This window comes from Thamnophis sirtalis, unplaced genomic scaffold (assembly GCF_051295495.1).
Source record: "Thamnophis sirtalis isolate CommonGarterSnake01/CBP01778 unplaced genomic scaffold, rThaSir2_p1.2 scaffold_2, whole genome shotgun sequence".
Lineage (NCBI taxonomy): Eukaryota > Metazoa > Chordata > Lepidosauria > Squamata > Natricidae > Thamnophis > Thamnophis sirtalis.
This window is the reverse complement of record NW_028261382.1, coordinates 79,072,443-79,082,876: the sequence shown is the minus strand read 5'-3', so window position 1 is coordinate 79,082,876 and position 10,434 is coordinate 79,072,443.

Genomic DNA, 10,434 nt, shown 5'->3' with positions numbered 1-10,434 from the left:
TTTTCATGGCAGGGATTGGGAAAAAATAAGAAAACAGCTACCCCAATCATTACTACAAAGGAAACTGGCAAAAGAAAGACACTAAAACCCTTATTGATATTTTACTGTTGTCCTCTAGACAAGGTGATGGATTTTTCCACTGTGGCATCTTACAGTGTTATCTAATGGCACAGCTTTTATTCAAAAAATAATAATCCCAAACCAGTCACCAAACTCACTTCAACTTCTTAATGTTCATAATTATGATTTCACAAGTTAGTGTTCCTAAGATAAATCTTCAGATTTCAGCATTTTTTAAGAGTCCATTAAAGGAATGTGCTTTGAATTCTGGATTCATGGGGACCTTTCCTACCCTTGGAACTAGCAAGCATCCTGTTGCCAAATTTGTCCATCTCCCACATACTACATGGGGCTACCCTTGAAGACTTTTTGGAAGCTAAATTTGGTCAGAAATGCAGTGGCACATGTATCACTTATGTTACATGAACTTCCACTGGCTGCCAACTTACTTCTGGGTGCAATTCAGTGGTGGGATTCAAATAACTGGCTTCTCTGCCCTAATGATTTCTTCCAACAACCAGTTCACCAAACTGCTCAGAAACCTAACAACCGTTTCTCCCAAAGTGGTGTGAACTGGCTGAATCCCACCAATGGTGCAATTCATCTTTTTTTTTGCCCTGCGAAGTTTGGGTGGTTTAGGGACAGAAATTTACCGATCCAAGACTTTCAGGATCAGTTGCTTGCTAGGAAACCAGTCATGAGATTCTTTCTATCATTAATGGAAAGCAATCTGGTAATCTGATTTCTGCTATCCAGCTGATTAATAGCATAACTGAGAATACATCACCTGTTTCCCAGTTGTGATGGCAATAAGAAAGCAGTGATCTTCATGGTATGACTGGGAAGTTGGGGGAAAGATGCATCATTGCTCCTTCCCTAGACTGGTGGAGAGAGGACAAGAAAGAAACTAACTATATGCTGAGATGAATTTTCCATCTATGAAGGTGAACAAAAATATGCTTATGAACAGGAGATCAATCTCTGCAGCATCCACCTTCCAATACAGAAAGCTACATGTCTGTCAGGAGAAGAGGTTTTCCATCCATGTGCTAAATGTAAGGACTGGTAGTCAGCTGCCATTGAGAGGGGGCAGTATATCATAGCAACAAAGGTGTTGAGTTTGGATTGGCTGGATCCAACTTTCTGCTCATTCCCAGCCATGGATCATTTTGGCTGGCTATTCTTTTAGTCCAATCTATTTCGAACGGTGGTTATTGTAGAGATATTGTAGCGATATTGTACAGAAGAACCAGCACCCCCTGTGTTGATTTGAATTAAAAAAGCAAAGCAATGTTAAAAACATAGAAAAGAATCTGTATGACCTAACTTCAGCATCTAAGACATATTATCAAATATATTAATGCTAGCCTTGAAGGGTTGTTTTTTTTCATCTTAAAGCTTACCACATTGTTAAGAATGAGATGGATATTTTGGAGGCCATTTGATTCAGGACTAGGGGAATTTGGTTTCCCTGTGCTGGAAATGGTAAAACACACTTGGTGTTTCCACATCATTTTTGAAACTGAAGGGAAGGCAAATGCTAGGAAGAGATGGAATATGTGCTTTCAAAACAGGATTTTGCTATTAAACTTTACAGTGGTAGCTTTAACTGAACAACTGAGTTACTCTTGCTGACTGATCTGACCCACAATTCTATTCTATTAGAGGGGGGAATTGGATTTTACATGATTGTAAAATCTGGAACTTAAGAATATTGTATATAAAGAAGGATACAGAAAATAGAATGGTGAGAAAAGAGTATAATTGATTCTGAGCAGAGGCTCAGAAAGTGTTTGTGAATCGTGATGCACAGGAACGTTGAGATGATAAGAAAGTGTTGTTGTCTTCAGTAGGAGTAATGATGGACAAGAAGTTAGGAGATCAGAAAGGACAGAGAAGAGAATTTGGGGGTCGAGGACAAGGGAGAGGAAGAGGCAGAGAAATGGCAGGACAAGGTAACAGGAATCAGTGTTTCAATTGTGGAAAAGAAGGACGTTTTGCAAGGAATTTTCCACAGATGGAGAACTGGAGAGAGAGAGAGAGAGAGAGAGAGAGAGAGAGAGAGAGAGAGAGAGAGAGAGAGAGAGAGAGAGAAGAACAGAAAGTGTTTAGATTGATAGGTGAAGATGAAGAATAGTAGAATCAGGGGTCTGTAATATTAAGATTTCACCAAGAGCCCTTGATAAATATTCAAGTGGAACCCGAACAGCAGGAATAAGTGTTCTTAACAGATACTGGGGCTTCAATGACATCTTTAATAAACATACCCTAGGGTTGCCGGTTAATAAACAGCACCATAATAATTTTGGGAGTAGCTGGACAATGTTTTGAAGTCCCTCAATTAGAAGAAATAACTTTGAAATTAAAAAATTATGAAACCAAATTTAACCATTGTATGTACCAGCAACAGGAGTAAATCTGTTAGGAAGAATTGTGCTCCAGTGCTGTGAGTGGGGAATACAAATAATTAAAAATCAGATGTTAATATTAACTGTAGAAAATAAGGAACATATAACGCCAATAGTTTGGGCCACAAAAGGAGATGGGGTGGATTACAAGTGACCCCTATAAAAATTACCCTCAAAATCAAGGAGCCCATGAGGCAGAAGCAAAATGAAATCAGTTTGGAGGGAAGAAGGGGGTTAAAACCAGTGATAGAGGAATTAATACAGGATGGACTCTTAGAACCAGCCATGTCCCCATATAATTCTCCCATCTTAGCAGTTCAAAAGCCAGATGGGAACTTTTGCCTAGTGGAGGATTTAAGAAAAGTAAACCACATAATTGTATCCTGGCACCCGGTAGTCCCTAAACCCTACACATTATTGAGTAGAACTGCACCAGAGCATCAATTGTTTAATTTAATTAATTGATTTAAATTATGCTTTCTAGGCTTGTCCACGTGATCTGGAGTCCAAAGATATATTTGCATTTGAATGGGAGGACATGGATACTGGAAGAAAAAGTCAATTCAGGTGGACAGTATTGTCCCACAAGTATACTGAAAGTTCTAATTTATTTGTCCAAATCTTTGAACAAATCCTAGAAAAAATTGAGAAAGACCAAAGACTATCTTTGATACAATATGTGGATGACTTTTTGCCTTCAGGAGAAAAGAAGCAAGATGTAGAAAATGGAACCAATGATTTCTTAAATTATTTAGCATCTCAAGAACTGAGAGTTTCTAAGAATAAACTCCAATACGTGGAAACAGAAGTGAAATATTTACAGCATTTATTTAGTAAAGGCAGCAGAAAAATCACTCCCTCTAGAATAGAGGGCATAGTAAACCAATTATGTGGTTTACGTTTCTTAAATCCTCCACTGCCAAAAGATAAAAAGGCTCTTAGAAAATTTCTGGGATTAGTGGGATATTGCAAACAGTGGATCATAAATTATGCAGAAACAACCAAAACATTGTACTCAAAATTGATAGACTCTGAACCATGGGTAATTGAATGGTCAGAAGAAGAGAAGGAGAAATTTCAGGAACTAAAGGAAAAATTAGAAAAGGCACCCGTTCTATCATGGCCGGACTTAGAAAAAACATTTCATCTTTTTGTTGCAGTAAAAAATGGAATAACCAAAGGGGTTTTAGCTCAGAAATGGGGAGGATTGAAAAAACCCATAGCATTTTTTGTCAAAATTGATGGACCCGGTAAAAAAGGGATGGCCGATCTGTATATAAGTCATTGCGGCCACTGCCTTATTAGTTCAGGAAAGCCGGAAGATAACTTTTGGAGGAGCAATTGTAGTGAGTAGTCCACACCAAGTACTGAATATTTTGAATCAGCAAGCCCAAAAATGGATGACAAATTCTAGATTAATGAAATACAAAAGTATTTTATTAGAGGATCCAAGTCTAGTGATTGTGACTGAAGTTAATATAAACCAGGCTCAGTTTTTAAGTGGAGAAAGGGATTTACAAGTGGTAGAGCATGGTTGCCTAAAAGCAATTGACTATCAGACAAAGGTGAGAGCCAATCTGAAGGAGACTTAAATAAAAGGATTAAGGACTTTGTTTATAGATGAGAGTTCCAGGGTAATAGAGGGGGAGTGAAGAAGCACCTGTGCCATCATAGAAGGGGAATCCTTGAAGACTGTTAGAAGAGAGACTGCCAAGTCAATGATCTGCTCAAACCTGTGAACTCTATGCATTAAACATAGGAATTGAGAAAAGAAGGGGGGAATATTGACACAGATTCAATGTATGCCTTTGGAATAGCATACAAATTTGGAAAAATATGGAAGGAAAAAGGGCTGATAAATAGCAAGGGAAACGGATTAGCAAAAGAAGAGTTAGTTACCAAAATTTTACAATTAATAAATATACCACATGCATTAGCCATAATACACGTAGAAGCACACCAAAATGGAGAAGGATTTGAAATATATGGTAACAACTTAGCAGATGAAAAAGCTAAAGAAACAGGACTCATGGGGAAAAGAGAGTTTTTTTTAATAACGATACCTGAAACAGAAGAGCAAGATGTGCCTAAACGCTTGATATAAGAAGAAGAAGCAATGAAGCAGGAGGGGGTGATCAAGAACACAAAGGGAGAGTGGATTTTACTGATGGGAGAAAAATATTAAACAAAGCTCTAATGAGGAATTTAATTGAAAGATTACATGAGGGGACACATTGGGGATTGCAAGCTTTAATAGATTTGATACACAGAAGATATGTATGTAAAGGGATTTAAAATATTACATTGCAAATGAGAAAAATGTATAATATGTTTAAAAACTTAAAAACAAAGCAGCACTTCGAAAACAACCAATGGGGGGAAGGGAATTGACTTTGAGACCTTTCCAAAAGATACTAGTTGATTATACTGAGCTACCAAGCGCAGAGAGGATGAAATACTTGTTGGTTATTGCGGATCATTTAACTTGATGGCTTGAGGCTTTTCCATGCATACATCCAAATGCTAGTACTATAGCATGAACAGGGGTGGGTTCCTGCCAGTTCTAACCTCTTCAATAGAAGAGGTTCCACAAATATACCGTGCCATTTAGAACTGGCTCCAGCTCCCTCCCCCCACCCATCCGTACATCATCAAGATGAAGAGCAAGAGGAAGAATTCTGGGAGTTGAAGTCAACAAGTCTTAAACCTGTCAACTTTGAACACCCCTGGGGTTTTTTTCCTAAAGAGTTAAGGGTGCAACTTGACAGCTTTAAGACTTGCACACTTCAATGCCAGAGTTCCTGAGCCAACATGACTGGAGGAGCAATTCTGGAAGTTGAAGTCCACAAGTCTCAAAGCTGTCAAGTTTGAACACCTCTGGGGTTTTTTTGTATAGGGTTAGGGGTGCAAGGGTCTTGTAACTTCACAGCTTTAAGACTTGTGTGCTTCAAATGCCAGAGTTTCTGAACTGACATTTTGGTTGCTAAACAAGAGCGTTGTTACATGAGTTTCACCACATTTTACAAGTTGGCCACACCCTCCCAGTCACATGGCTGGTAAACCACTCCCAGACCTACAGAAGAGGTTCTAAAAAATTTTGAAACCCACCACTGAGCATGAATATTACTAGAGAACATAATCCCTCTATATGGTTTTCCTGAAATAATAGACAGTGATCAGGAGACGCATTTTATGGTGAGGGCGATAAAATCAATTAATGAGACTGTGGGGATTAGGTGGAATTATCACATGGCATGGCACCCCAGTTCCTCTTTGATTGTGTTACGAGGGAACCAAAAATTAAAACAAACATTAATTAAATTAATGGAAGAAACAAATATGCCCTGGAATAAATGCCTCCCCTTGGCCTTATTACGGATACGAAAACAACCATGCAAAGATATTGGACTATCATCTTATGAAATAATGTTTGGAACACCTTATATGGGAAAGGAGGGGTTACTGAGAATTGAATTAAAAAATAAAGTCATAAGAAAATATGTACTAGAACTGTCCAGATGTTTTTCTCTTTTGTGACAGAAAGGAATTCTTGTGCAAACACTACTCTTGGACTTTGCTGTGCACCAATATAAGGCAGGACAGTGGGTACTGATAAAAGCCTGGAAAGCCAAGAAACTAACTCTAACTGGGGAAGGACCTTACATTGTGTTGCTGACTACTGAAATGACAATTTTGACTGCTGAGAAAGGTTGGATGCACTACTCCTGAGTGAAAGGGCCCATGCCAGCCCCAGAAAGATGGAAGGTGGAGTCTCACCAAGGAGAGCCACTGAAGTTAAAATTTCAAAGGACTTAATGGTGGTCAATTTCTTGCCAATAGGAGGGGTAATAGTTGCATGTGGACTAATTTTTTATATTTTTGGAATCTAGAGCTGAGTGGTTGCCTATGCTTTTCCCTCAATTGAAAAGAACCACAATTGAACAAATTCCTCTACACAATTAAGTGTGGATGTTGTCGCTTTGCTCACTACATTGATTGTGTTGTGTGTACTGGGTGTAAGATACAGTGTGATATTAAGATAATTGAAGATGTATTGTCATTATATATGGTGGTACTTTTTAGGGGGGCTTTCTATTACACTCTTAAATCTAGCCCAACCATTAGAGAAGTGTATGCAATGCATTAAAGTGACCAAAAGAGAGAGGAAAATTGGAAACACCATGGTATACCACACTATGATTCCTGACTGTTTACTGCTAGAATATGGGTGTATGCTTATAAACGATGGGGAAGTCCATTCCAGATGTTTTTTTTAAGTCAAACAAGATAAGTTACTTGGCTCATAATGAAACAAGAGGGGAAATCAGTGTACAAGTGTGTTTTGATGCATGTCAAGCAATTGACAAGGGACAAGGGTCTGATAACTTGTTTGGGATTACATGTGAAAACCTGGAGTGGGAAAGAAGTTTTATGAAAGAACGAAAATACCTGCTTCAGAGAGCATCCACATTAAGTACTGGACATGTGGCCTTTGCCCCAAGTTATGACTACTGGTATACCACTACAGTTTGAAATGAGACGAATGTAGGACCAAAAGAGATGAATATTAGTATGGGTAGCACCAGGACAGACTGCACTCCAGGTAAATGTAACCACAGTTGCTTATATACAAATCAATCACTAGAACAGGGAATACAATATAAAGAATTTGCAATAGGAATAGATAGAACCAGAAAGGATCCGTGGGGATGGCTAGTATTAAAAATAGAAACTACAAAAATAAAACCTGTACACACAAAATTATATTGGTCATACTATCAAGAATTTGAGAAATCATAACTACCAGAATTCCCAAACAAAGCAGTAACCATGTTTGTGCAATTGGCTAAGGAAATTGCTAAAACTCTTACCGTGAAAAATATTTTTGTATGTGGGGGAACATATATGGGAGACCAATGGCCATGGGAAGCTCAGGAATTACATCATGGTACAGTGGTTTAAATGTGGAAAAATAATACTTTAACATTCACAAAAGGTAAGGAAGGGACATGGGCTTTGACTACTAATTTAGTAGGAAAAGTGTGTTATGAGTGAAGGAAAGGAAATAGAAAGGTAGCAGTAGGAGACATGATTTGTTTGACTGTATGGACAATGACTGAGAAAAATATCAGGGATATATTTTCTATATACTTAAAAAAAACCAAACAAGGAGATTATAGGCAACAAAAAGCTTTATTCATCAATAAGAAGGAGTTTTATTGATCATTTTCATGCACATGAAAGGATTCTCAGAGAGAATACTGAGTATTACAACAGGTGATACTTAAATACACAAGTTGAAGTCTCATGGGTATTATCAAAGTACATTATAATACAATTACATAAATGCATTTTGCGTGATCGATAACAATACTTGGCAATATTGACAATAGTTGGCAATAATTAAGTTATAGCCCAAAAATAAATTTCCCATGTGTTTTTCTGGGAAACCTGTGTGTCAAGAAACTATGTTATTTTAAACTTTACCAAAAATTCTTTATTTCCTCCATGCTCACAGTTTAAACAATAACAAAATAATTACTGACTTCCCGAAAACATATCTGTATCGAAGGGGAATTCCAAGTTCCCATCTGGGCTATTCCTGGCTGGGTCAGAGAGACCCAGGTTGTCAACAAAACATGAAATGCTGTTACAAACAGTATTTTTCTAGCCTGAGCAAGCAAAATATATATTTATTTGTTCAAAATGGAATCTGTCAGGTTCATTCTCTTTACACAAATAATTCAGATCTCCTCCTAATTCTTACAATGGCAGTTGGTGTGGAGGAAGTGGAACCACAAAGGAGGAAGCCTTAAGGGAAATAACTGAAATTGCTTACTTAAAGGATCCCGAAAGTGACACCCTGGAATGGAAAACATCCAGAGGGATGTATTGGATATGTGGTAAATATGCCCAAGGGGTGGTTTGGATCCTGTGTATTAGGAATAATAAAACAAAGTTTTTTCCTCCCCCCCATTGAACAAAAACAACTGCTGGGAGTAACTGTATATAATGATTTATCATGCAGAAATTGAGAAAAAAGTTCTGTACAACCAAGTGATATACAGATTGGAGAGAGGAAAGATGATGAATGGACTCCAAAGAAGGTAATCAATTATTATGGACCTGCCACATGGGCAGAAGATGGTACCTTAAATGCCAGAGAGCCAATGTACATTGTAAATAGGGTAATTCGACTACAAGCAGTGATTGAAGTATTAACTAATGACATTGTGAGTACACTAAATCATTTAGCCAAAGAAAGTGTAAAATCTCAAACATACATTATGCAAAATAGCCAGCCAAGCCACGGGTCACAGCGCCTGTCTTCAAAGAAAAAGAAGATGGAACTATGAGGTTGTGTGTGGACTTTAGAGGGATAAATGCTTTGTGCGTACACAACCTATATTTTGTCCCCCTCATGAAGGACATGCTATCTCACCTGGCCAAGGGAAAAGTCTTCACCAAACTAGACCTCAGAGAAGCATACTACTGAGTACAGATCAGAGAAGGAGATGAGTGTAAAACAGCGTTCAACTGCCCCCTAGGGAGCTTCCAATTCAAAGTGATGGCCTTCAGAGTGCAGGGAGCCCCAGAGGTATTCATACAGTTAATAAATGAGGTGCTGCATGAGCACCTCTATAAGAGGGTTTTTGTCTATCTGATTGACATCCTCATCTACATGGAGACCATGAATGACCACATACCCTGGTCTGGCAGGTACTGGAAAAACCTCTGGCAGCCAACTTGTACATCAAGCTATCAAAATGTGAATTCCACCATGCACTTGCTAGACTATCTGGATTGCCAAGTGTCAAATGAGGTAATATAGATGGACCCAGCCAAAGTACAAGCCATCTTAGGCTGGCCACCCCATCACACCCGCAGACAGCCACAGAACTTCCTAGGATTTGTGAATTTCTATAGGCAAATCATCGCCTCCTTCATGAAGATTGCCAAACGCATGACAGACCTCCTGAAGAAAGGGAGCCTAGGAACAAAACCTTACCCAGGACAACCTCTACAGTGGGACCTAACCTACCAAAAGGCATTCAAAACCCTAAAAGAAATGTTTGCAGATGAACCGGTGCTGAAGCATCCTGATCCCAAGCAACCCTTCATGATCCAAGCAGACACCAGTGAAATGGCAGTGAGAGCAGTCCTACTCCAAAGAAACAGGCAAGGAATCTTAAAGCCCTGAGCCTACACCTCCTGCAAGCTCATAGACACATGGGCCACATGGAAAAAGGAGGCTTTTGCAGTGATGTGGGCATTGGTAACCTGGCGACACCTGTTGGAAGGGGGGCAGAAACCATTCGAAGTCTGGACTGACCACAAAAATCTGGAGGCTCTCAGGACCCCATGGAAACTATCACCCAAACAAGTCCGATGGGCTCAATATTTCAACTGTTTTGACTTCATAGTAAAGCACATTCCAGAGTGGAGGAACTTTCTAGTTGATGCCCTCTCCCACATGCCCCAGTGCAAATGAAAATAGGAGCAGGTGGTGGATGCCATCTTTCCCCCTACTCAAATAGCTGCCCAAGTGACCACCAGATGACAATGCTGTGACCAGAAAGACCAACCAGCAAGTGACCTAGCCATGAGACTCAAAACTATACTGCTAGCAGATGCCTGGTTCTGAAACAACCAACACATCTTGACAAAAAGACATGACCTTGCATGGAAATGTCAACTCCCAGGGTTGTCACAGTAAGAGAAGGGAGGAGTGCATTCCACGCATACTGTTGGATGAGTCGGATCTCAGATTACTGCAGCCGGATTGGGAGGGGTTCATCTCATAGGGGAAAGTGATTTATGACGCAGACTGGGTGGAGGGAAGGAACAGGGATAAAGTTCAGCTATAAATCAAACAAAGCTTAAACTTGACTGCGAAAAGATCTTGCCTATAATGCTCCTAATAAATGACTAGTTTTGTATTAAAACTTCACTCGATACTCATGAA